Here is a 21,977-nt window from a genome sequence, read left to right on the forward strand (position 1 = left end):
ACATTTTTTAATAAGCTGTAATTCTTAAGTGAGCAGTATATATGCCATGTTGAGTATCTATGGAATTGTAATAATAAATACTCTGTAATGGTAAAGTTGGATTTATTGTTACAATTTGGAAAGTGCCACTTTAAGAAAGTTAACATTATCCTGCTCTTAGCCCTGTGTGCCTGCAGCCTGTCTCCAATGCATATCTGGGCTGGGAGGCAGCTGGACCTTGTGCATTCCCTCTATACAGCTACTCTCAAAGGGAGTTTAAGTGTGACTAATTGGCCATCAACATCCTGTTGGGCCATCCTCGGCAGGATGGGAGGGAGGAGCTGACACACCTGAGTGGGCAGTATCCTGCTCCAACACAAAGGTCAGCATACTCCCATAGTGAGTCTGGAGCCAGAGCATGAAGAAAGGGCCTCTGTGCACTTCAAAGACCCTTCTTGAAGTCACTCTCACTTCAAAGTAGCACTGTATATAAGTCGTGGACTTTGACCCTACCAATTTAGTACACATCAGCACCTGTTGTGGAAGAACTTATTTTCTGCTGTGCTTACCTGCTGCCTGCTGCCCTGCTGAGGAAGGACTGGACACATCTCACTTGAACCCAGAGTGATTCCAAGGTCTGTCTCGCTTGCCTCCTATTTTCTGAAGTATCAGGGACACAAAAGCTGCTAATGGGACTCTTGGCTCAATTCCTGAGAAGGTAAAACATCAGCGGGATGTGTCTGGGATTGTATCTGACCCACGCTACATTTTAAATTGTGGTTCCTGCTTGGACAGGGTGCATGCATATTCCAACCAGAAACCCGATTTCTAATAACAGATATAACTTGCACCTCCCTGGATTTCAGATGTCATCAGTGATATAACTTGTGAGGTCATAAGCAGTGCATCACGGAGGTGCACGTTAAACTTATGTCAGTTAGGTATAACAGGCACATTTTTCTTTTTTTTGTTCTTTACATTGTGGCTTTTTTTCCTACTATCACCATGTATAACTCCCTTTGTTTTTTTCAGTGAATCTATATTTGTTTTACTGAAAGTAATATTACAATATGTTTGCAGCCAACCATTAGCTGCGCACAGCCTTTGTGATTCCAGTGGAAGCACTGTGGGGCTACACTGGGTCCCGTGAGGCTCCTGCAGGGCAGCAACAACACAACAAATGTTTTTTTTTTCATTTTGGCCCCTGTGGGGGGTTCTTCTGGAACCCTACCCCACAAGGGCTGAGGGGAAGGGTATCCTTATCCTACCCCCTTCTATATGTTATTTAACATATTTAAGGACTCAGAGACTGAGGTCCTCATTACGACTTTGGCAGTCTTATCAGAAGTCCTCCGCAGTGGCAGCTGCCAAAAGGGTGCCATGTTGGCGGTCATCTGAGCACTGTATTAAGAGTTACACACTGAAGACCTCCAAAATTCTGAGACCACTGGGACACTGGAGGGCCGGAAAGTAGTTGTTCCACCACCAGCACTGCCAGGCCGACACAAATCTGCCCACCAGATTACGAGCCACAAATCACCACAGTGGTTCTTCCATGGCAGAAAATCATTGGCGGTGTGAACCACCGTGGTCAGAACCCACTGATGTAAGAACACAACACCACATTGGACAGTTTGAATACCCCACTTATCCACACACCAGACACACCTACTCACAGCACTATATAACACACCCCAACACAACCCACAATACTTTGTAACAAAAACAACATTCACATACACCAAGAGCAGGCAACCACAGAGAGAGAACACCCTTACACCATAGGCACACACACCACACGCATCACACACCAGCACAACTAACACAAAACACGCATAATGAGCACACACAAATCACGACAAGCATCCATCACACACAATGCATCACCCACACCCCATCAGTCACCCAACACTGCACCCTTACACACACAATCACAACCATGTCCCCACAAAAGCACACACTGTTCACAGACGATGAGTGGAAGGTCATGGTGGACAAAATTGTCAGAGAAGAGCCACCACTGTCTGAATCACAGGTCCAACAAACATCGATTGCCAGGAAAATGGAGTTGTGGTAAAGAATCGTTGAGAGGGTCAACTTAGTAGGCAACCATCCACGCATAAGGGACGCCATCAGGAAGAGGTACGTTCTATGGCATCACAACACCAGATTGTGGTGCACAAGACTGGCGGTATGCCCCCACCTCCTACCCCACAGTTCACATCTTGGGAGGAGAAGGTCTTGGACATACTGCATCCCGAATGCCTGACTGGAATACCTGAGGGACTGGCCTCTGGTAAGTACCCACAACTTCCATGTCACATAATTCTTGTGTCCTTCATGATCCTCACCACCCAAATTCTTCCCAATTCACTTTATGTCTCACTACACATCCCACCTATTCCCCTAATGCTCCTCTCCTGCATGCCACACCTCCACTAAACCCAAATGCCCACACAGCCCTTGGCAAAAGCACGGATAGCAGTGGCTAATATTATCACTATGACTCCCACAATGCACTAGCCCATCTATGCGAAACCCTTGAATGTGCACATCACATCTCTTGCATGTATGACTACTGTACGTGCTACACCAACTAGATGGTACGACTGAGGACCACTATATGGCAATGACAGCAATGCAATGACACACCACAATGGCAACCAAGGCCACACACAGCTCCAGCTCTGTGACAAAACAAAATGGCCACTTATCTAGATCTCCAACCCTGAAATGGACTGACCATGGTATGGAAAGTAAGATGGCAGACTCCATGCACATGAATAACATGCAGAGGCAGGACATTTAACCCAGCATACTGACATACTGTCCTCCCTACTGGGACACCATGTTGCAATGTCCAGCCATTTCGTGTGACATCTAGCAAGCATGAGTATTCACTAGGTAACACTGCTGAGAAGTATCAGACAGTACCTGAACCCATCCACAGTGCCATATGTACCAAACCTGAATGACAGCACCCAACATGGAGTACAGAACATGTCGCAGACTTGTATGTACCACCAAAGTTATTCTGTGCAGCATCTGTCATTGTCATAGCTGGGAATCACTGTATGCATCTGACAAAGAGATAACCAAGCACACTTTCTATATTTAACTCAGTGTCTCACTCCATCCACAGGTACCCCTTCCAGTTCCACCATGGACAGGATACCAGAGACTGCCAGCCCTCCTCAGGATGAAGGCCCCAGTGAGGACACACGCCTGGGTGTCTGTTCAATGACGACCTACCTGGCCCATCTGGGACATCTGGTCAGTCTATGACTCCCTGCCTCACCCTGTCCACATCAAGCCCCCGTTGCTACAACATCACAGCCTACCCATCGTTCCAAAACCTTTGCCCCAAGGACTGTTCAATCTATTGTGTGTCCCACAGTACAGGGACCTGAGTCGATCCATGACACCCTAGACAATGAAGGTCCTCCTAACACTGGGAGTGTGCACGCTGTATCACGGGCACAGGCACCTGGGGGCAGGGGACATGGGAGGGAAGCTGTGGATCAGAGGAGGGGACTCCCAAGGGACTCGACTGACCAGGAATCTATCTCCCAAGTCCTGTGAGCATACCAAAGTTTCCAGGACAGGATGGGCTTGATTATCACCATGTTGGAAGAAACCAAAGACTGCAAAGGGAATATCACCAGGAGGTCATGCAGCAGTGGCGGCCCACAATGCCACCCTGGCCTCCATTGCAGGGGTGCTGGAGGACATCATCACCACCCTGCATGGTTCCTCAACCCACCATCAGGCCCCTTCCACTAGCAACCTTATATCTGCCCCATCAACATTAGCACAGCTAGTGGGATGGAGGCCCTGCCAGGGGAACCACAGGCCTCAGACACCCCTCCTTCTGTAGCAGAAGAACTCCTGCAAATGTGTATGTCCACCCACACATCCAGCTGGAGCAGATGCCAAGATCATATCCACTGCCGGGAAGTGAACCTCACCTGATTTGTCTCCCTTGTGTGCCACTGAGACACCTTGTTGACTGTTCAGAGACATTACTCCATTTTCCCATGGCACTTGGATATTAGACCTGTGCAACCAACTACTGTAGCAGCTACTCTGATGATTCCAGCTACCATGGCCTCACTCATCACCTTTATGACAATTTATGTACCTTCATTTTGACTTTCTATATTTTGATATGCACAATAAATCTCTATTGAACACATCTACTGTATATATATCTTTAATAAAAGATCAACAATTGTGCTCTCTAGGGAAATACGCCACAGCGAGGAGATATGGCGAAGGTGATAGAGCTGGCTGCACAATCACCGCAATGCTCCGCAAGCCGTGGGCAAGCAAGTATACTGTAGAGCTGACTGACTCGTCTGGCGCGCGACGTTCTGGTACTGGTGAGATCAAGAGTATCCTTACTGACTTCTAATGGAATTTATATTCTGAACCCTCCGGGGCGAGCTCGACAACTGCAGCTAGCTATTTTTCGATATCTCGAATGATTGATCCTGAAGATTGCACGGCGTTGGTGTTCCTGGATGCCACTAAGGCCTTCGACTCAGTGGCATGGCTTTGCTGGCTCCGGTGGGTCTGAGCTTAAGATTCATTCAGCTGATTTGCCTGCTATACATGCAACCGACAGTGAGGCTGAAAAGTTAATGGTACCATATCTGACCCTTTTCCGATTGCCAGAGGCACTCGCCAGGGATGCCCACTCTCTCCGTTATTGTTTGCTGTGGTGATGGAGTCGCTTGCGCCAGCATCATAATCTCAGGGGTTTGGCCTTCCGGCAGCACCCAGTGCTGATATCCATGTACGCGGACGATGTCACTCTCTATGTTCGAGATCGGCAATTACCCCTCGATATCTTGCTGGATGAGATAGTTGGATTTTGGCAGATATCCGGGATCTATATCAACTGGTCTAAATCCGTGGTGATGCCCCTCTCTGTGGCTACGGTGCAGTTCCCCTCTAGATACCCCCCTCTGTTGGACTGAGGGACCTGTGCGATAACTGGGTATATGGCTGAGTAGAGACATAGACACGCTCTGGTCGGCTAATTATGGCAAGGCCATTACGTGGTTGGAAGGAAAGAGAAGATAGAGAGGTCTCTGCCGCTTTCACTGACGGGCCGCATAGCAATAGCAAAAATAGTTGTACTGCCCAAGATTTGTATCTTTTTCTCAACCTACCCCTGGTTCTTACTGCTAGTTTTTTTAAACAGTTCGATCCGCTCTTATAACCTTGACATGGGCTGGCTGGCACCCCAGAATATCCTGGAAATCTTTGACTCTTCCTTTTGAGCGGGCGGGCTGGCGGCCCTGGACTTGGCACTATACAGGGAGTGCAGAATTATTAGGCAAATGAGTATTTTGACCACATCATCCTCTTTATGCATGTTGTCTTACTCCAAGCTGTATAGGCTCGAAAGCCTACTACCAATTAAGCATATTAGGTGATGTGCATCTCTGTAATGAGAAGGGGTGTGGTCTAATGACATCAACACCCTATATCAGGAGTGCATAATTATTAGGCAACTTCTTTTCCTTTGGCAAAATGGGTCAAAAGAAGGACTTGACAGGCTCAGAAAAGTCAAAAATAGTGAGATATCTTGCAGAGGGATGCAGCACTCTTAAAATTGCAAAGCTTCAGAAGCGTGATCATCGAACAATCAAGCGTTTCATTCAAAATAGTCAACAGGGTCGCAAGAAGCGTGTGGAAAAACCAAGGCGCAAAATAACTGCCCATGAACTGAGAAAAGTCAAGCGTGCAGCTGCCACGATGCCACTTGCCACCAGTTTGGCCATATTTCAGAGCTGCAACATCACTGGAGTGCCTAAAAGCACAAGGTGTGCAATACTCAGAGACATGGCCAAGGTAAGAAAGGCTGAAAGACGACCACCACTGAACAAGACACACAAGCTGAAACGTCAAGACTGGGCCAAGAAATATCTCAAGACTGATTTTTCTAAGGTTTTATGGACTGATGAAATGAGAGTGAGTCTTGATGGGCCAGATGGATGGGCCCGTGGCTGGATTGGTAAAGGGCAGAGAGCTCCAGTCCGACTCAGACGCCAGCAAGGTGGAGGTGGAGTACTGGTTTGGGCTGGTATCATCAAAGATGAGCTTGTGGGGCCTTTTCGGGTTGAGGATGGAGTCAAGCTCAACTCCCAGTCCTACTGCCAGTTCCTGGAAGACACCTTCTTCAAGCAGTGGTACAGGAAGAAGTCTGCATCCTTCAAGAAAAACATGATTTTCATGCAGGACAATGCTCCATCACACGCGTCCAAGTACTCCACAGCGTGGCTGGCAAGAAAGGGTATAAAAGAAGGAAATCTAATGACATGGCCTCCTTGTTCACCTGATCTGAACCCCATTGAGAACCTGTGGTCCATCATCAAATGTGAGATTTACAAGGAGGGAAAACAGTACACCTCTCTGAACAGTGTCTGGGAGGCTGTGGTTGCTGCTGCACGCAATGTTGATGGTGAACAGATCAAAACACTGACAGAATCCATGGATGGCAGGCTTTTGAGTGTCCTTGCAAAGAAAGGTGGCCATATTGGTCACTGATTTGTTTTAGTTTTGTTTTTGAATGTCAGAAATGTATATTTGTGAATGTTGAGATGTTATATTGGTTTCACTGGTAATAATAAATAATTGAAATGGGTATATATTTTTTGTTTGTTAAGTTGCCTAATAATTATGCACAGTGATAGTCACCTGCACACACAGATATCTCCCTAACATAGCTAAAACTAAAAACAAACTAAAAACTACTTCCAAAAATATTCAGCTTTGATATTAATGAGTTTTTTGGGTTCATTGAGAACATGGTTGTTGTTCAATAATAAAATTAATCCTCAAAAATACAACTTGCCTAATAATTCTGCACTCCCTGTACTACCCTTGTGCCCAGGCTCACTTTGCACATTTTTGGATCAAGCCATAGGTAGCAGAGGCACAGATTAAAAAAACACAGTCAGTGGGAGGAATTACATGAGAACATGAGAATGCAGCAAACATAGCTCATTACTGGTCTGTCCATTTGAGAAGTGAATGTAGCTAACTGTAGTGAGCACACGTTAGAGCTGAACCACTGTACAGTACACTTCACATTCTATCAATCAGCTTCCACAACTCACAAATATGGATATGGATACACCCCCACTGATGAATCATGTCAGGAGGATTATTGTCACCAATCCACCTCTGAATGTGGACATTCAAGATTGGAAAAACACCACTCTACATAACTGTATGTCACTGGAAGTACTGATTGATGAGCTCTGTCCTAGAGTCTGCTGCACCTTCTTCCTTTGTCTCCTCATGGGACAATGACTGTTAACCTTGGCCTAGCTGATGTGGGTAATTTTGACAGGGTAAGGTTTTCTTTGACTTATGAAATGGTGATTTGATCTTTATGTTGTATCATCATTCCTGTAATTGCCCTGTGTAGTAGTAGAATATGTTGTCAGTGCTATGTTCAGTCGTGTAGGTCAGTGCAATGGCAGTTGTGTAGGTGTGCATAATGCGTATATGTCATTTCCGTCTGACATGTGTGTTGTCTCGACTTAGGTATAGTCAATCACAAGTCAACAATGGTGTGAGTGATGTAGGTTTGCTCACGTTGTGAAATCGAACTATTGTACCTGCATTTCAGGTATAATGGTAGGTGTCGTATAATGTAATATGTAGCTTCCTGAAGTTCATTAGTTGTGACACTGCATTTAGGGCCATATGTACTAACACATTTTGCCATTGACACAGAATGGGTAAAACCCTTTCATACATCTGGCCCTTCGTGATTGTATGTGGATGTATCACATTTGCTATATAGGCCATTGTAGATGCACATAGATGTATGAGTAGTTGCAGTGTATTCGTGTTTGGTGTCTGCAGATCTTCCTCTGTGATTGGGTAAGACTAATCACATGGCTGTACCCCAGACTTGTGTTCTACACATCTGATGTGACCTGTATGAGAGTCCAACTTGTAGTGGCTACATCAGTTAATGGATCCATATTGGCATTTCCCTACAGTGTTAGGTCAGCCATGTTATTGGAAAGTACCATCTTTCTTAGCATGTTACCCCCATGTTTACCTGAATGTCAGTATGTTTTTGCCTGCCTCACTGGGATCCTGCTGGTCTGGACCCCAGTGCTCATAATGTATGTGTGTGTTGTCAGTAGTGCTTGACTGTGTCACTGAGGCTCTGCTAACCAGAACCTCAGTGCTTATGCTCTCTCTGCTTTTAAATTTGTCACTATAGGCTAGTGACTTCATTTACCAATTTCAATTGGCACACTGGACCCCCCTTATAAGTCCCTAGTGTATAGTACCTAGGTACCCAGGGCACTGGGGTTCCAGTAGATCCTCAAGGGCTGCAGCATTTCTTTTGCCACCCATAAGGAGCTGAGACAAACCCTTCCACAGGCCTGCAATTGCAGCCTGTGTGAAATAGTGCACACATTATTTCACAGCCATTTTTACTGCACTTAAGTAACTTATAAGTCACCTATATGTCTAACCTTCATTTACTGAAGGTTAGGTGCAAAGTTACTGAGTGTGAGGGCATCCTTGCACTAGCAAAGGTGCCCCTACATAGTTCAGGGCCAATTCCCGGGACTTTGTGAGTGCGGGGACACCATTACACGTGTGCACTACATATAAGTTAATACGTACATGTAGCTTCACAATGGTAACTCCGAATATGGCCATGTAAGGTGTCTAAGATCATGGAATTGTCCCTCCATTCCAAAACTTGTATTGGGGAGCCAATTCCATGCATCTTGGGGGCTCCACCATGGACCCCCAGTACTGCCAAACCAGCTGTCTGAGGCTTGCAATGCAGCTGCTGCCACCTCACAGACAGGGTTCTGTCCTCCTGGGGTCTGAGCAGCTCAGTCCCAGGAAGGCAGAAGAAAGCATTTCCTTTGGGAGGAGGGTGTTACACCCTCTCCCTATGGAAATAGGTGTTACAGGCTCAGGAGGGGTAGCCTCCCCCAGCCTCTGGAATTGCTTTGAAGGGCACAGATGGTGCCCTCCTTGCATAAGCCAGTCTACACAGGTTCAGGGACCCCCAGTACCTGCTCTGGCACGAAATTGGACAAAGGGAAGGGGAGTGACCACTCCCCTGTCTATCACCACCCCAGGGGTTGTGTCCAGAGCTCCTCCAGTGTGTCCTAGGCTTCAGCCATCTTGTTTTACAAGGTGTGAGGACACTCTGGAGGCCTCTGAGAGGCCAGTGCTAGCTGGTGACATCAGAGACCCCTCCTGATAGGTCCATACCTGATAAGGTAGCCAATCCCCCTCACAGGGCTATTTAGGGTCTCTCCTGTGGGTTTCTCTTCAGATTCTACTTGCAAGTTTCCAGCAGGAATCGTCTGCAACTACTACTTCATCCTCTGACCTCGGATTGACTGCAGACTGCTCGAGGAACCACTGTAACAGCAACAAAGTATCCAGAAGGGCTACTTTTCCTCTGCAACTTCACATGCAGCCAGCAATTGCAACAGTTTTCTTGGTGTGCACGCTCTGGGGACTCCCTGTCATCACCCTGCACCAGAAGGACTAAAGAAATCTCCAGTGGAGTGACGGAGTCAATTCCCTGATGACACAGGCACCTTCTATGTCGACGACCAGTTCTCTTGGATTCCTCTCCTGGTGACGATCGTGCCCCTTGGAACACAGGTGGTGGACCCCTTCGACACAGACTGTTATGAGGTGCTGCTGTCCACATTTGAAGGAGGTAAAAACTTGCCTTCCACGAGTACCACAGAACCCCTGTGCACCATGTCTTCTTTACCTCCTGAGGCCTCTGTGTACTATTTGCCAAATTCCATCGTGCACAGCCTGCCCCAGTCCCCTGCACTCCATCCTGCGACACTCAACTTGCAGAGTTGACCTCCGGTGGCATGGGACCTTCCTTTGTAGTGCTGCACCAACCGCATTTTACACCTCCTTTGTCTCCGTGTCCTGGGACTCCCATTGGTGCTGTCTGGTGTTCTCAGGGCTCTCTAAAGTGCTGAGAGCCGCCTCTTCCACCTCACGCAAAGTTGAGGCCCCCAGGTCCCACATGGGTCCAGACAGCGACATTTTGACACAAAATGAAACTTTGCCAGAACCAAGGCTTGTTGGACAAATCCAGCACCAAAACTCACCTGCATCCAACATCTCTTTGTGGGACATCCATTGCATCATGCAGGGACTCGCTGACATCTTCCTTGGGTGCATTTCTTCAGTCTTCGTCTAACCGGGGACTATTTTTTTGCACCATCTTCTGGATTGGTAGAGGCTCCTGTCCTTCCTGGAACTTCTTCCGACTTCTGGACTTGGTCTCCTTCCTTTGCAGGTCTTCAGGTCCAGGAATCCACCATTTGTTGTTTGAAGTCTTGCTTGGTTCTTGCAATAACTCTAATCACAACTTGTAGTGTGTCCTAAGGAAACTTGCAGTAGTTTACTCCTACTTTCCAGGGCTCTGGGGTGGGGTAATTTACTTACCTTTATTGTATTTTTACTCTCCCAGCGATTCTCTACACACTACACTTGTCTAGGGGGGAATTCATGATTCGCATTCCACTTTCTTGGTATCTGGTTTTTGTTGCCCCTAGACCTATTTTCTCCCATTGCATTCTATAGCATTTCCTATTGTTTGCGCTATCCTGTGTCTAAATACTTATCTTATTTTGCTGTCTAGTGTATATATTGTGTATAATACTTACCTCCAGAAGGAGTATTACCTCTAAGATATTTTTGGCCTTGTGTCACCCAAATAAACGACTTTATTTTTGGTAACACTGAGTATTGTCTTTACTTGTGTATAAGTACTGTGTAACTATGGGCCAGATGTAGAAAAAATCCAATTTGCGAGTTGCAAATTGCGAGTCCTTCCGACTCGTAATTTGCAACTCCCAAATTGGTATGCAGAACGGTGTCTCAGACACCGTCTGCGAGTCGCTATGGGGTCGCAAAGACCCACCTCATTAATATTAATGAGGTGGGTCGCAAATTGCGGCCCCATAGCGACTATGGGCACTCGCAAACATGGAGGCCTGCTGTAGTCAGCAGACCTCCATGTTAAATAAAGCAGTTTTTTTTTTTTTTAAGTGTAGCCCGTTTTCCTTAAAGGAAAACGAGCTGCACTTAAAAAAAAATCCGAAACCTTTAGTTTCAGTATTTTTTCAGAGCAGGTAGTGGTCCCTTGGACCACTACCTGCCCTGAAAAAATAATTTGTGGTCCGTTCACAAAGGGGAAGGGGTCCCATGGGGACCCCTTCCAATTTGCGAGTGGGTTACCATCCACTTGAAGTGGATGGTAACTGCGACACCATTTGCGACCGCATATGCGGTCGCAAATGGTATTGCATACCACTGCGAATCGCAAATAGGAAGGGAACACCCCTTCCTATTTGCGATTCGGAAATGCATTTTGCGAGTCGGTCCCGACTCGCAAAATGCATTTCTGCATTGGAAACACGCATTTGCGAGTCGCAAACGGCAAATTTTGCCGTTTGCGAGTCGCAAAGTGTTTCCTGCATCTGGCCCTATAAGTGGTATTGCAGGAGCTTTGCATGTCTCCAAGGTCAGCCTAAGCTGCTCTGCTATAGCTACCTCTATCAGCCTAAGCTGCTAGAACACTACTACATTTCACTAATAAGGAATAACTGGACTTGGTGTAAGATGTAAGTACCCAAGGTACCCACTACAAACCAGGCCAGCCTCCTACATATGTTATGTGACTGGCAGGTGCAGTGTGGTCTGTGAGTGGAGTAGTCTTCACTATCAAGGGACAGTACAGAAGGACATGGACTGATCAGGTGTAGTTCAAGTACAAGCCTGATATGTTTTGTTCAGTCACCTGCTCTTCCAATACGTGGTAGGGGTATGGAGAGGTATGCTAAAAAATCAGGTAGTCATTTGTACTTCAGCCGGGGCATGATGTACATGCAGACATGACTTTGCTGGTGATCATGTGGATTACTCCAGTCGTGCTAACTTACTTGGAATTTGATGTGGGTGTGAGGCTTGACATACAGGGATGACTACTAGTGACATGCTGTGACAAGATGTAGGATGTGTGTAATGCCAACAGAGGTAGCTTAGCGAGGAGATGTTTACCGACAGTTGTCCATGTTGTAATGTGTGTATGTGTGGAATATGTTAACCCTCTCTCTCTCTCTCTCCCTCTCTCTCCCTCCCTCTCTGTCTCTCTATTTGTGTGCATCAGCTTCAGCAAGCGAAGGAGATGGGGCACAGGCGAGTGGGGATGCAACAGGCCATGGGACTCGAAGTGCTGTGACCATCGACAGTGAGGGACCCAGTGGCACTGAAAGTGAGGGGACTGCCACAGGGGAGAGCCTAGATCTTCCACTTCATCTTCAGAATCCTCCTCCAGTAGACACTTCCCTGGTGGTGGCAGACCCTTCTGGGACCACTTCAGCACCATCTTTGGCCACCACCCACTTACTCCCACCGCCCTTCTTGTAGCTCTCCACCCAGTTGTCCGTGCCCACTGCCCCAGGAGGGTGGGTGTCTCCTTTGACACAAGCACCTCTGCTCCTACCCCAGTCATCCTTGCTGTCATCAGTGAGGAGGCTAGTGACCTCCTGAGTTGATCTCTGTGGGTCAGTCGACCATTGTGAATGCCATACAGGGACGAGCAACTCAAGTGCAACACAGCAATGCATTCCTGGAGGGCATTCACGGTGCACTGGCTGGCCTACAGAGATCCTTTCAGGCTCTGGCCTCCACACTGATGGCAGCCAGTCACCCTTTGTCTTCTATCCCTCCTCCACCTACCTCTTCCCAATCCCACACCCCTCTTCCCCATCCCAGCCAAAGCACATAGAGACAAGCATGCACTCACCTCAATATCCAAGGCTAGAGCTGACAGACACAAGCACCACAATACCCACCACCGGCATGCACACAAACAACACCCATGTGCAGACACACCAACATCCACTATGTGCACAGACTCCCCCACCAGCCCTACCTTCACAGACACTACACCGGACACACCTGCAGACACCACACCAACATTCTCCAATGCAGCCAGTACTCCAATTCTACTCGCAGTCAGCACAATAGCAGACCCTCAGACATCCACCTCAGTCATCTCATCCACAGTCACCACAACCAACGACACACTCACATGCAGCACATCGTCCACACCTGCAGACACCAACCTAACAGATAGTTATCCATCCTCCATGGCCTCTCCCAGCATTTCCCCTCTTCCTAAGACACATAAATGCACACACTCACCCACCCAACAGACACCCGCACCCACAAGCATTCCTCGCATGAACATGTACCCAAGACATCCAACAAGACACCTACAACCACTCCCTTTCCCTCCACTCCCAAACCCTTTTGCCACGACCATCCCCATGTGTCCAAAAAGATTCCTCTTGGAGTTTTACCTCATCCCTATTCCTCTCCGACCCCGTGATACCCCCAAGTGCTCTGTGTCCCTCCCCAAGTCCAGCACTTCCACCTCCAAGTCCTCATCTGCCCCCTGCTAATGCCTCTCCTCCTGCCAAGAAGTCGACTCCTCCCAAGTGTTCCCAGCCCTCCCCTAAACCTCTCCCTACACCCCCTCAAGCCCAAAGACTCCCATCCCAAATCGAAGCACAAACCCCCTCCTCTACTCCCCCCAATCCCTGAGGTGCCTGCCTGCCTGCCAGCCCTCTTGATGCCAGTACCCTGTGGAGGTCATATAGCCTCCACAGGTGTTACATAGGGGCACATTGATGTGCCCTATGTGCATTGTGCACATTACTGTTTGGACTGGCCTATGGCCTTTTATTTTGTACATAGTTCCTTATTTATTTCAATATTTATTTTTATAATATATATGGGCAAAGCAGTTGTTGGTCCCATAGTCACATATTTATCCTGCCTTTCTTTCAACATGGCTGTTTTAGTCTTGCCTGCTTTGGTTTGTGTGAGTAACTTTTGCGTGTGTTGGTTGTGCTCCCAGTTGTGTCTGGGCAGCATATGCAGGTGTAGCCTTAGCATTTATCCCACAGTAATGGCTGTGTATTTTTTGTAGGACATGCTTGTGTTTGGAACATGCATGTATGTTGATATTGTGTGTATTGTTTGTGTTGACGTGTGTTATTTATAGTGTTGTGTTCCATTGTGTAGTTGTACTGTGTGCGTACCTGTGTGTGGTGATTGGGATATCAGAACCGTTGTGTGCTGTGTTTGCGTGGTATGATGTATGCTTTGTTGTGTGATTGTGTGTATTGGTTGTCAGGTGTTGTTACCTGTTATATGTATGTAATGTCAGCTGGAGGTTACTGTGGTTGCTTGATGATGCATTTGAGATGTTGCGGTTGTGGTGTATTTGTGTGAATTGCTGCGGTGGTGTATTGCTGTTTTTGTGCTGGTGATGTGTGTCTGCAGGTTGCTGTGTGTTTTGGAAGTGTGTGTTGGCAGTGGTGTTTGTAGTATGTGTGTGTATATGTGGCTGTGTGTGAATGTGCGTATCAGTGTGAGGGTATGTGTGTGTGTGTTTGACTCTCCACTCGTCCCGCATGTGTTTGTTGTGCATGCGTAGGTACTTTCACAAATTACACCAGTGACAGGTAAGTGTGTGTACTTACGACTGGTGTCATCGTCGCTGGTTCTGGAGTTGTTGGGCGAGAAGGAGCAGTGGGAAGATGTGCAGGTCAGGTTCCATGGCGGCTCCAGACAGGTATGTGTTCCAGAAGGTGGGTGTCTCCTTTTATAGAGTTGGTTTCTGCAAGGGTTTCCCTGGTGGTGCCACCACGTTGGATATCTTTTCGGTGTGCAGCCTCATAATCTGTCCGGTGGGAACATGCTCTCCGCCAGCCTGAATGTGGCTACTGCCGTCCGTGGCAGGCTGACCGCAGTGGCGGTGCTGGTGGCTGTATTCAGTTCTCCGCCAGCCTGTTGGCGGTACGACCACCACAGCCAACATGGCGGTCCTGAAACAGCCAAACTCGTAATGACTGCCTGAGTTCCCAAATCTTGAAAATCGGCTGCAATATTTTTCTTTATGTTATGGCTGCCCCCCACAGGCCCGACTATTCAGATTGTGTGTTGTGACATTTTTTCCTGGGAGTCCCACACAATAGATAGCTATATATTTTGAACTTCATTTCTATAAAACGGCTGGACAGAAAAATTCCAAATCTCAAAAAGGACAATTTCGTAGTAAAGTTGTAGCTTTCGCCCAAGTTTTCTGTAAAATACATGAGAAAAGTTTGTTTAGAACCCCCACATGTTCTCTGCCCCTGCTTGGCAGATCAACCCAAAGCTTTCCACGAAGGAGCTGAGGAGAATGAAATGTATTTCTTTTCTTTTTTTTAAGTTTCATGGAGAATCCTCAACCTCCTCCAAAGTTATTAGTGAAACAAAAAACACTCTTCCTTTGGCGACTTGAACTCGTGTATAAGTACACAGTGGCTATACTAAATATATATATATTAGTATAATAAAAGGTCATGGCTAACACCAGGCCTAAAAAATAGCCAGTGTTCTAACATTGGGACAATTTTGAACTTGTAAAGGGACGCTCTATAGATGCTTAGTACGATCTGGAAGACTGCAAGCAATTGTGCTTGGTGCAGACACTGCTTGTGGTAATGTCAGGGAAATCACCAGTAAAAAACTGTCCAATAGACCATAATACAAGCTCATACACTCCTTGATAGCCCTATGCATGGGGGAAAATTTGTTTTTCTCTGTAGGGGGTGATCGCTCCCTGCATGGGGGCCTGATCACCATCCCGAGGGAAAAACAAACATTGTCTAAAAAAGTTATGCCCCTCATGGGGATCGATCTGTCTGGCATATGGGCCAAGCTCGGGGTAATTTAGCCACTGTTTTGTTTTCCCCTGGGGATTGATCAAACCATCCTTGGGGGCCTGATTGCCCCCCCAGGGAAGAAGTATTCTGTAAATAAATAATTTACCTATCAGGGTTCGCCTGTATGCTAGAAAGCACAACCCCTGGAAAATATTTGCAGCATTTTGTTTTTCCATGGAGCCCAATTGCGTAGTCCTTAGTAGTGGTGATCATATCCCCCAGGGGAGAAGAAGCATTCTGCTAAACACATTTTCCCCATGGGGACCGGCTTATATAGTTGAAGGGACAACCCCTGGAAAATATGCATGGCATTTTGCTTTCCTGTAGGGAGCTGATTGTGCCCCCTTATGAAAGCAAACATCCTTCAAAATAAATATGCCCCCCCCCATAGTGTCCACCCATACCCTAGAGGGGCCGACACCATAAAAACACTACAAATCTCTGGTGTCTAGCAGATTCCCACTTGTGGATTGCGGTACATTCAGGAATCATGAGAAGGAATTTGTTTGAGAAAGACATTACTGCTCTTTCCAGCAATGCCTCCTTCAAACAGTGGCTGATGCCTGCTCTAGAAGGATAAACTTTCCTCAAAGCATACCACCTTCCCTAGCCAGTCCAGACAGGTAGTAGTTTTCAGGTGTCATCTGACCAAAACTTTCATAGTTTAGCTTTGGACTCTATGGACATCCATTAGAGATACCCAGATGAAACAACTGCTTTCCCTTTTGTGTCCCTAGCCATTGATGTCCCTGGCTCAACGGTGATGGAGGCAGCAGAAGAAGTTGAGCGTAAACATGGCTTTATTAGCCATGTTTACCTTCTGTAGTATCCACTGCCAGCCCTTCACACATACCTTTGACGGTCAACAGGAAGCTAATAAGGAGTGTAGTGTGGCGCTGCCTCCTAACCCCATAGATGTCAACAGACCAGAGAGTCCTGTTTTTTAAAGCAGAAAAGGCTTTATTTGAGCGGTCTCCCACCTCAGAATGCTTCTACTTCCATACAAGTAAATGGGGAAAGTGCATTCCCCCGATTTATTTTCAAAATCTCATACTTTCTAGTTTAAAAATGTTGGCATGTATGCAACTGTGATATGATCTGGGATAAGAGGGTGAGAGAGCGTAGTTTAAATATTACATATTAGACGTGAAATGCTTATACCTAACAATGCTGCATATAAAAACGACCACAAAATATTATTCGCTTGGATGTATTCTTAACGCAATTATAAGTGTGAAGCTGCTATTATGCACATATGCTAATGTTGATTATAAGAAATAATTGCTTGCATTATGATTAATTGAATATGTTAACATCTACAAGGATTACGTTTATTAGAATCCATGAGTCTTAAGTTAGCGTGAGTTGAAAACGTAGTCGTGTAGCTCTCATATTAAAGCATATTTTTCTGTTTCTTCAGTGTGCTGACTTGCAAAAGGCCATGACCCAGCATTTGTTCTTTTCTCCGCTTTATGTAGCAATGATAGTTATATTCCCATCCGCCTGCTAGATGTTTTAGTATAAGATTTATACTATTTGCAACAAAAATTGAAACTTTCAAGGACATTCGACCATGGACAAAGGAACTTTTGACCTGAAGAACGTGCTAGAAAATGAAGTAACCCCGGATGTGCCACCTACAAAGACGTCAATTATGAAGACCAATCAAAGTGTTATAATTTATCAAGAAATGACAAATGCATTACTTAATGTATAATTTGATAGGTTGAAGATAGTGGGGTATAGTGTCTATCCAATAGAATTTTGCGGGAATGTATTATGAAAAAGGGATAAAAACTCATGACACAGGAGACTCGAGAGCATTAGGTAGGGAATGATATTGATTGTATCCAGAAACTATGTCACTCTATTTGGTGAATTGAGATTTAGACAAAACCATCCTCACCCATAGACTGCCCCAATACACTTTCCCTCCTTCTGAGGGAAGTGTCCCCTGTCCTTAGATGAAATAGACTGTTGGCGCTCTAACTGATGTCCTGAAGACGAAGACTGATCCTGTATGCTGACTCATTCCGAGGAGGGTAACTATGACAATTGCTATCGTAATTTGTCTAAATGCTTTTCCTTTCTAGGTACCAACTGCTGTATTTTTGGTTAGAGACCCTAGTTAGACGTTTTCCAAATTGGTGTTCTAAATTGTTTTGCATGAAGTCCAACATGCTGATGCCAATTAGTGGTTAGATTAGGTATTCACTTTGACTGACGCCAACAGACGTGACTGACATTGTGCTATGCTGAACTAAGGTGTATATAATGTGCTATGCATTCTGATCTGTGTGCCTCATATATCAGTGTCTCATGTTTGTGATCTTTGCGTTGTCAAAATCATATTACAGTTGCCATATCGTGACAATGCTCTTTGTTCATGGTTTTGAGATTAATACTCTTGCTATTAGATTGTAATCAATAGGGAATAAAATTCACAAAACTCCAATAAAGGTGTGGTTATTCATGGCTGAAAGGTCATGGTTGTGTCGGTAGTTTAACCAATGTCTAAAGTGAAATATATTGTGGTGAAATATGTTGATAACATCATTGAGTTATTGCTTGACATATTGATTGGTTACCCCGTTCTACGGTGTCTCACCACTGGGTCAAAAGATTCATCGGCCTAAAACGAGTCCTAATGTGTATAAATTAACATAGAGGGACGCGTTAACAGCTCTGGTAGCAGAGCGACGGTTTGGCCCTTGGGGGCCCTAGGACGGAGATTCATTGTTTAATTTGTTTTTATGTGATAATGCAATTCGGAGGTATGATGGGTTTCTAAGTTCGCCATGGCTTTCCCGGGATCTCAGAGCCTGCCTAAATGAGTTGGGAATGTTCTCGGCGCCATAGTGTGCGTGGTTAGGGTCTTTGGGCCAGATGTAGGAAACACTTTGCGAGTCGCAAACGGCAAAATCTGCCGTTTGCGACTCGCAAATGCGTGTTTCCTATGCAGAAATGCATTTTGCGAGTCGTTACCGACTCGCAAAATGCATTTCCGAATCGCAAATAGGAAGGGGTGTTCCCTTCCTATTTGCGAGTCGCAGTGGTATGCAACTCCGTTTGCGACCGCGTACGCGGTCGCAAATGGAGTAGCAGTTACCATCCACTTCAAGTGGATGGTAACCCACTTGCAAATTGGAAGGGGTCCCCATGGGACCCCTTCCAGTTTGAGACTGGACCCCAAAATATTTTTTCAGGGCAGGGAGTGGTCCAAGGTTTCGGATTGTTTTTAAATGCAGCTCGTTTTCCCTTAGGGAAAACGGGCTACATTTCAAAAAAAAAAAAAGCTTTATTGAAAAGGCAGGTCGCTAACATGGAGGCCTGCTGACGTCAGCAGGCCTCCATGTTAGCGAGTGCCTATACTCGCAATGGGGCCGCAATTTGCGACCCACCTCATGAATATTCATGGGGTGGGTCATTGCGACCCCATTGCGAGTTGCAGACGGTGTCTGAGACACCGTACTGCATAGCAATTTGCGACTTGCAAATTGCGAGTCGCAGGGACTCGCAATTTGCAAGTCGCAAATTGCTCTCTTCCTACATCTGGCCCTTTGCGCTTGCCTAAGCTTATGCATCTTGCAGGTGGTTGTGAAAATTTGGGTGTATTTAGGCCAAATTGTGTGTTGTTTAGCAGGAGTGGGCGTACTCCACAGTATGAGAGTAGGGAAGTCGGCGTACTTCATGTGAATGTAGCGCTTGTTGCTTAAAATTATCCACGTGGTTGGTTGTTGCGTACGGACCTGTTGAGGTCTAAGACTCCGGAGTATGAATATAAATGTGGTTTATGTTGTAATCTGTGCGGTTTAATAGGTCAATCGGGCGGGGTCGACAAGTCGAGTTTGAGCTATAATGTGTGTATGAAACCTTCGATGGAGATTTGACAAATTCTAAAGTGCACTAGAAGGAGTCATTGACAAGTCGAGAGTAGAATTTGCGGGTCGAATTCTGCTTGCGTATGCGGGAACTGATAAAGAGAGACTAGCGGCTGAGGCTTCAAGTGAAATCTCTGTAAAGTTCTGAAGCGAATGTGTTACCCTTCCTGTAGTAAACCGACAGATTTGTGTTGTTATTCTAAGATGCTCGCAATAATTTGCATTAGTTTATGTGAGTTGTAGAGGTTCAGTGAGGAGCAGGCAAGCCGCAAGACTTTGTCAGCTGCAGTGCGTGTGAGTGTGACGTCAGTGGTGCCGCGCTGAGATAGATCAGAAGTTGAGAGGGGTCGCGCACGGATTGGCTGCCGTCCGTGAGAGGCAATAGGTTGAGAAAGGGTGGGTGAAGAGTGTCCTGGGAACTAAGCCATTTCTGATTAAATACGAAATAAGAAAATCGCAAAAATAAATTTTGGCAAAGCATTCAAGAGCGCTCTAAAGGGAGATGTATACATTGTCGCAACCGATGGGGAACCTACACCACCTGAGGGTACACCAGCTTATACGGTTATGGAAGAAAAGGGTGTTGCACCTTGTTTATGGATGAAACAGTGGCGCAAATTAACAGAGAAAGAGGGGTGTCTAGCGTTCCCAGAACATGGGACATTTAATCCAAAGGTACTAGAAAATTTGAGGTGGATGTTAAGTACGCAGAAACCACCTCCGAGACCGGCACAATACGAGGCTTTGGCGATCTGGGACGTGATGGCTCTTAAACATAGACAAGTAAGGTTTCAGAGAAGACCGAGAAGGGCAGAGAAATCCTATGCAGAGGCTAGATGGGACAATGAGAGCAAAATGTGGAGATGGGAAATTGTAGACGGGTTGAAGTTGTTCCCAGAAATAACACAGGGAGAAGAGACGCAGGGAAAGAAAGCTTCCTGTAAAACCAACAAAAATTCAGGCAAAACTAAAGAAAATAAAAGGTCCTGGGAAGAGGAAGATGATTCTGATGATGAGGAATTTATGGATAGATTGTTACATGATCGTCCGCCACAATATGCGGTGAGCGATAGTACTCCAAGTACTAGCTTGGATCCTGGGAACCAGACGCAGGAAAAGGGAGATACTGATACAGTACAGACTAGTGATACAGCTTTGATACAGAATGGTGTCAGTGTACCCACTGCACCAGACTTGCCGATACAGTTGCAGCCTCCACCGCAGATAAAGAGAATCTACCCTGATGTTCCAGTGCTTGAGACTACTACAAACTTGATAGTGCCGCCAGACCCGATATACACAAAGCCAAAGCTAATACAGATTGAATCGACTCCGAAATTAATGTCTCAACCACCACCACAGCTGATACCAGGGTATAACCCGGTAGCGGGACCACCGTTAGTACCTGTTCCGGGTACATTGGAACAGACCTACGGTGTTAAAGCTCCAAGAAGTCTGGGTCCAGGTCAGACACCTGCCGCTATTTCATTACCCATTACTGTTGGTCCCCCCGTATCCTTGTATGCACAAGGTAAAACAGGGATGTGTGATCAGGGAGTGATGACACAGGAAGCGATAAGAGGAGGGTCTATGGGAACTCCACAGATAATGGCTCCTGGAGAACAAGTAATTGAACAGCCCAGGCCCTTAATGGACCTTAGTCCAGTAGGGGCACCTCTCAAAGCGATGCGTCAAGCAGGATTGGGAGTTTTAACTCCCCAAACCATGAGTACAAATACCTCACACTCCCCAATGATACATGCAGGAAATATTTCACCGCAGGGTTTTACAGTACAGCAGTTAAATGAATGGTTAGAGAAAACTTATACCTCACAAAAGACTGCAGTGACTACAATTGAACCTCAGAAAGAAAAACAAGATGAATACTTGAATTTTGTACGACTAGGGACAGAAGCTGCCGAGTTAGTGGAAGGGACAATGGGAGTAAATAGATTGGAATCATACACTGAGGCAGAATTGAGATACTTATGCCCCAAGATTACCAAAGAAGTAGGCAAAGTACATCAGAGATTAGCGAACTTGGCAGACAAGTACAATATTGCTATCGGAAACACTAAGCATTTGAAAAGGAGTTACAGACTGGATTTTGACTCAAAAGATTTTGAACACGTGAGATCTGCAGGCATGAAGGCACATCTGAGAGAACTGTTGCAGAGTGCACAAATTTGGGGTGCATTAGAAAAATGGGAAGGCCGATGGGCAAAGAAAAGGGATAAGGGAAAGGGTGATAGCCCAGGGTCTAATCAAGCTAAGACCTCGCCTGATCTGG

The sequence above is a fragment of the Pleurodeles waltl genome, chromosome 6 (assembly GCF_031143425.1).
Source record: "Pleurodeles waltl isolate 20211129_DDA chromosome 6, aPleWal1.hap1.20221129, whole genome shotgun sequence".
Classification (NCBI taxonomy): domain Eukaryota; kingdom Metazoa; phylum Chordata; class Amphibia; order Caudata; family Salamandridae; genus Pleurodeles; species Pleurodeles waltl.